The following is a 6,297-nucleotide window of genomic DNA, read 5'->3' on the forward strand; positions in this document are numbered from 1 at the left end:
ATGCAAAGATCAGTTGGCTTTTTATATATGAGTCACAAACAGTTAAAATGATGAATCAATATGATTTATAGCAGCATGGAAAATCATAAAATATGCAAGGATAAATTTAATCTAAGTTGTGCAAACTTCACTGAAAACTGAAAAACATTGCTTCTAAGAGATATTAAATAAAATGTAAATAAATGGAAAGTTTTACCACATTTATGGTTTGCAAGACTCAAAACTGATAAAATGTTAATATTCTCCAAATTGATTTACAGATATTATTAAATCTCAATCAGAAACCCAGACCATTTTTTTTCTTTTGGTAGAAATGGACAAGCTAATTCTGAAAATATATATTGAAATGTAAAAGACTTGTATAATCAAAAAAAAGCTTGAAAATAAAGATCAAAGTTAGAGGATCTGCATTACCTGATTTCAAGAATTATTATAAAACTATGCTAATTAAGATAGCATATTATTGATGTAAAAATAAACAAAGAGATAAATGGAACAGAATGGGGAAGCAAAAAATAAATTTACATGAATCCAATAATTGATTTTAGGCAAAGGTGTGAAAATGATTTAATGGGGAAAGGGAAGGAAAGCCTCTTCAACAAATGATACTTGAACAATTACATATCTATATCCTTGTGATGTCTACCTTACACCATACAAAAACACTAATTTGGGATGGATCAGTGACCCAAATGAATAAGTTAAAAGTATTAATCTTCAGGGAGCAAACATAAGAGAATACTTTCATGGCATGTGGTTAAGAAAGGTTTCTTAAATAAAGCAGAGAGTAATAACTAGGAAAAGAAAAAAAAATTGATGAAATGTTAACAATCAAAATGAAAGCTTCTGTTCACCAAAACAATGGCTGGCTTAATTTTATAAAGCTGTGCAGGCCTTCAGCAAGGACACAAAAGGTCCTGACAAAAGCAAGAGAATCCCAGCAGAGGTACATGGCGCACATGGGTATCCTCAGCAAAGGTACATGGGAATCACAAAGCTGACTGGGCAAAGCTTCTCAGCTATGCTACAAGTGGCCTGGATGGGCTTCTAATAGCTGTGTGTGACCACAGTTTAATTCGTAGGCTGGGCTGTTCATAATAGAAAAGATTATATTATAGGAAAAACAGAATCTTTACATGTTTCCTTGGTATTGGTGGGTATAAAATATTTGCTGCATTTAAACATTAAGGAAGACAAGTTTCTAGAGTTCTATGATTTGCAGTTCACAGAAGCGAGTTTAAAGTCTTAGTGCCAGCCGGATAGGCATTGCCAGATGACTGCTCCAAATTTTATCATCTATTCAGGGCCAAGGAGATGCTGTTGGAGGAATTAATTTTATATTTAATGCAGCTTTTTCATATACATAAGAATGAATAATTCTCAAGGAGTTAGTGGATATATTTCAAGATGATGCAATTGTTATGCATGGCATGCCTGTGCCCTGAGAGAACATGTTTCACAAGTATATGGAATTGAAAAGTAGAAGAAAGATAGTGTCTTGAGGGACACAAGGCAGAAGTCTTGATCTTTTCTAATCCTCTAGGGCAGGGTTATCACACTATACCCAACCGGCCAAATCATGCTGCCAGCTAATTTTATAAATAAAGTTTTATTGGGACACAGCCACACCCATTAGTCCAAGATGCCTTTCTCTCCACATTGCCAGAGTTAAGTAGCATGGTGAGATCGTATGGCCCACTGGCTTTTTATAGAAAAGTTTGCCAACCCCACCGAGAAGAGGGCAGTGATTCTCAAACCTGAGCGTGTGCCAGAATTACCTGTAGGACTTGTTAGCATACAGATTGTTAGGCTTCACCTTCAAAATTTCTGATTCAGATGTTCCTGTTAGCCCAATAATTTGCATTTCTAGAAAATTCCCAGTGATACTGATGCTGGTGGTCTGGGGACTGTACTTTGATAACCACTTTCCTACACACAAGCTTCTATAATTTCTATACAGAGTAATTTGCTTAGAGTGATTTGCAGTTAAGCCAAATGTGAAGATATGGTGAAAGTCTTAGGTTTAAGTGTCAATCCCAAGAGGTAGTGACAATAACTGCAAAGGAAAAAAAAAGAACAGAAAAAACAATAGTAATAAATTAAAAAACAGTATGTCAATAGATTTAGTTCACACTTACTCAAGTACCAGAATTCAAAAATCATGTGGCTCTAAGAGGACATTAAGAAATTTAAGAAATGTATACTGCATATTTTTAGGGAAAGATGGGCTCCTCCTTCCCCCAAATATGGTATATAGAGAGAGGCAAAATAAATCACATTCTGGGAGATTTTTCTACATTCACTGGGGAGGGAGGAGGGGTATTAAATTATTTCATTTGAAGGAATGGTAAGAAAGGGAGAATGTAAACCTGAAAAACACGCACTGCATTGGTGACCACGGAGGGTCACCCCATGGCTATGGGGAAGCCACTCTAGGCTTAGCTCTAGACATCACTGTCTTTCAGGGTGCCCTTGTCACGGACACAGCCAAGCCACGTTCCAGGGTGGAGGCAGGGGCTGGGCCGGGGGCGGGGGGGGACCAGCCGGGACAGGAGGGTGGCAGGGAGGGGGAGCTCCTGTCTCGCGCAGGTTGGTTACAAGGCCACCCAATTCTTTAATGGCTTTCACCTACCTGCTCTTTCAGGTCATGAATCTCCAACAAGTCACACGTGTAGGCGTCGTTTTTGTCGGTGGCCAGTTTATGCAGTTCCAGTAGTGACCGATTCGCACTAGTTTCTAAGTGTGAGGCGGACTTCGTCCCAGTCTCCGTGCTCTGGCTCCTCCCTAGCCTGAAGGAAGATTCGGCCACCTTCTTGATCTACAGTTTCAACCGTTTTTCAGCAAGTTCTCTCACCTCCTAGGGCTGGTGAAGAAAATGCTGGCAAAGTTCTTCAAAGCCACAGCGTCGCGGTCCAAGTAGTAGGTCATGGACAGGCACAGTGACGGTAGGGCTCCTGCTGACGGGCGGGGGGTGGCGCGTCGGAGCCCCGGCGGGGATGTGCATTCATGGTGGCAGCAGTGGTCCACTCCCGAGGACAGCTGTCTGCGGGGACCTTTGGCCTCTCCAATCATTTTTATGTTCCCCGGTTTGGGATTCTAGACATTTTGGCATCGACCAGTGACTGGCGTCTCAGCGAGGGCAGAAAGTGTCAAGTCCTCCACTTCCTTTCACTTTGGTCTTTTCAACACTAAGTACTGGGTTCTGGGAACATCGTTTTGCCGGACCTAAAGGCTCTAGGGCCTGGGTGTGGCTTCCTTTCTCAATATGGCGATTGTGGGGTCAGTGCTTAATAGTCATATATGCCTGTTCATTCATTGGGATGTTTAAAATTGAAATATATCAGCGAATTGACATTGCAATTTGTGATCCCAAAGGAATAACGCTCCTTTTCTAAGAATGCTTAAAGAACCTCAATTCCACATGGCCAAGATTTTGCTGAAAAAGATGAGGTTTGGACTTTATACTCAAATAGGCAAAATAATTTGAGTCCAGATATTAAGGGATATTAATATTTGGTGATTTTAACTTGCAAGAGGATTTAACCATTCTCCCTTGGAATTTGATAATGGGAGAGTGTTTGTTATTCACATTGAGATGTCCCTATATTGTGGATATTTTAATTATTTGAATGTGTTTAATGCCCCTGAAGAATTTCTGGAATACTGTGTGGGTAGAGTAGTTGGTTGTAATTTGGGATGGCAAACTGAATAGGAAACAGATTTTTACTCTTGGGTACAGAGTGGCCTTGGAGCTGATTTGGATAATGCATTGTTCCCATTAATTTTAGCAAAATCTAAAACGACTACCAGTGGTCCCAGGGTGATTCCCAAAGAGCAGTGGTTGGTAATGGAGAGGCAGCCTAATGAAGGTCGGGTCAGCGTTTTCCTTATAGACCACTGGCCCCCTTTCCCTAAAAGGATGCACTCCTGCTTGACTACAGGCTTTCTGAAAAAGTTTAAAGGGTTTTGAAGAAAAAAGGGAGGGAATTTTACGGGGAGCACTTAATCCTCCCTCTTCATGTTTCCTGCCTGTGAAAGAAACTCAGAATCTAACTGCCCCTTTATTGACCTCAACCCTGGGGCAGTGGAGTGACATATCTGATTGGTAAAATTGGGAAGAAAAAATAGACTGATCTGCTGTTTATTTGCTCAGCTCAGATCTACTACCTCTTCCTCTTAGAATTAACGGAAGTTAGCTACTCTCTAGAAACACAGGTTGTTTGTTTTTTTTCAGAGGTAGTTTCTCTTCCCTCTGACCATGACAGACACTGGATGGATAAGTCTGCCTAATTTGGGGGTTTGGTGTTAGGAGTCCATTTAGTTCTTAGAACAAAGCTATGACCTTTAACTTAGCATTAAAGTAAAAGAAGTAGTATTTTGGTCTCAACATGCCACTCTGTTTTACTTCTCAATGTGTTTAGAAACTAAATGGTAAAGAAGGGGACTATTTTTTGGTGGGGAGGAGGTCCTTCCTCAGAAATTCTTAACCGTTTTTACCCCTTATTCTTATTACATTACTTTTTAAAAAATTTTACATACAAGGAATATTATGTTACTTTTTTATAGTAAGCTGATGGATGAAGAGATTTTGTCAGTTAAGAAAACAATAAAAAAGTCTATGGTCTATAGATACCCGTGGAGATTTATTTTATAAACCTTTTTTCCCCAAATAAATGAAAGTGTCAGCATCCCTCTAAGAACAGGTGTGTACATTTACAATAAATAAATTATTCATTTGCTAATATTGTGAAATTGTTTTGTAGTGCACGAGAGTAAAAGAAACCTGAAATAATCTCCATCCCTTGCATTATGCATTGTAGCATTAGAAAACAGGGTTTGTTTGTTTCTGTTTTTCCAGGAAATACTAAAAAAAAGACTCTCTTTTCAGTCCCTGAGGTACTAAAGTAAGTAACAGAATAAAATCTAATAAAAAATTTTTGAATTTATTTTGGCTCTTTGTCATCACCTTTAGTTAATGGTATGTGTGTTTCAATTTCTAAGCACAGGGAATATGGTTTAGTTGGATTGAATGTCATTTTGATTCCCTTTGCTAAACTAAAGGTGAGCTACCTTTCCTTTTCTTTCATTTTGGGAAACTCTGTATGCTCACTCATAGTCATAGTTGTTCCCAGAGCTTGAAAACACCCTATGTAGTCTTTGGTACTTGGTCTGTATACACATACCTCCATGGAGCTTTCTGGTTCTGCCATTCTGAACCCACTGATTGTTGATTTTTTTCTTCCTAAACTAGGGGTCCCCAACCTTTTTGGCACCAGGGACTGGTTTCATGAAAGACAATTTTTCCACGGACCGGGGTTGGGGGATGGTTTCGGTATGATTCAAGCGCATTTCATTTATTGTGCACTTTATTTCTATTATTATTACACTGTAATATATAATAAAATTATTATACAACTCACCATAATGCAGAATCAGTGGGAGCCCTGAGCTTGTTTTTGCTTGCCACTCACTGATAGGGTTTTGATATGAGTCTGCAAGCAATTGATTTATTATGGTCTCTGTGCAGTCAAACCTCTCTGCTAATGATAACCTGTATTTGCAGCTGCTCCCCAGCGCTAGCACCACCGCCTCAGCTCCACCTCAGATCATCAGGCAACAGATTCTCATAAGGAGTGCACAACCTAGATCCCTGGCATGCACAGTTCATAGGAGGGATCACGCTCCTATGAGAATCTAATGCCACCACTGATCTGACAGGAGGCGGAGCTCAGGTGGTAATGGGAGTGATGGGGAGCGGCTGTAAATACAGGTGAAGCTTCACTCGGACACCCACCACTCAGCTCCTGCTGTGTGGCCCAGTTCCTAACAGGCCACAGACCGGTACCAGTCCGTGGCCCAGGGGTTGGGGACCACTGTCCTAAACAACACTATTGTATACTTACTGCCTATACCACTCAGTTCATTTGTTATTTAATATTTTAATTGTTATTTTTATGTCTAATATGCATATATCATGACTCTCAAGTTAATTGCAGGCTTCTTAAGGTAAGCACCAATTTTAATACTTTGTAGATCGCTCAAAACATTGTGTTTCGCAACTCATAGACACTCAAACACTTTTGAATGTACCTAACGTTCCTAACTAGAAGAAATCATACTCAAGGAAGATAAAGAACAATTTTGGAGCGTCTACTGAGGGTACAAAACAATTTAGTATGTGTTTTTTTTTCTAAAATCTATAACATATTTATAGTTGAAATTATGCCTAAAATTTGAGTAACCTAATAATTCACAAATGATAATTTTAGGTGTTATTTTTCATGTGGCTGAAATTAA

General features: G+C 39.4%; 1 pseudogene; it reads right to left on the bottom strand.

Annotated features, from left to right (window-relative positions):
* Positions 1-2,475: 2,475 nt before the first annotated feature.
* Positions 2,476-3,072, bottom strand: LOC132376749 (ferritin heavy chain-like; annotated as a pseudogene).
* Between the last annotated feature and the right edge of the window lie 3,225 nt (positions 3,073-6,297).

This window comes from Balaenoptera ricei, chromosome 13 (genome assembly GCF_028023285.1).
Source record: "Balaenoptera ricei isolate mBalRic1 chromosome 13, mBalRic1.hap2, whole genome shotgun sequence".
NCBI classification, from domain to species: domain Eukaryota; kingdom Metazoa; phylum Chordata; class Mammalia; order Artiodactyla; family Balaenopteridae; genus Balaenoptera; species Balaenoptera ricei.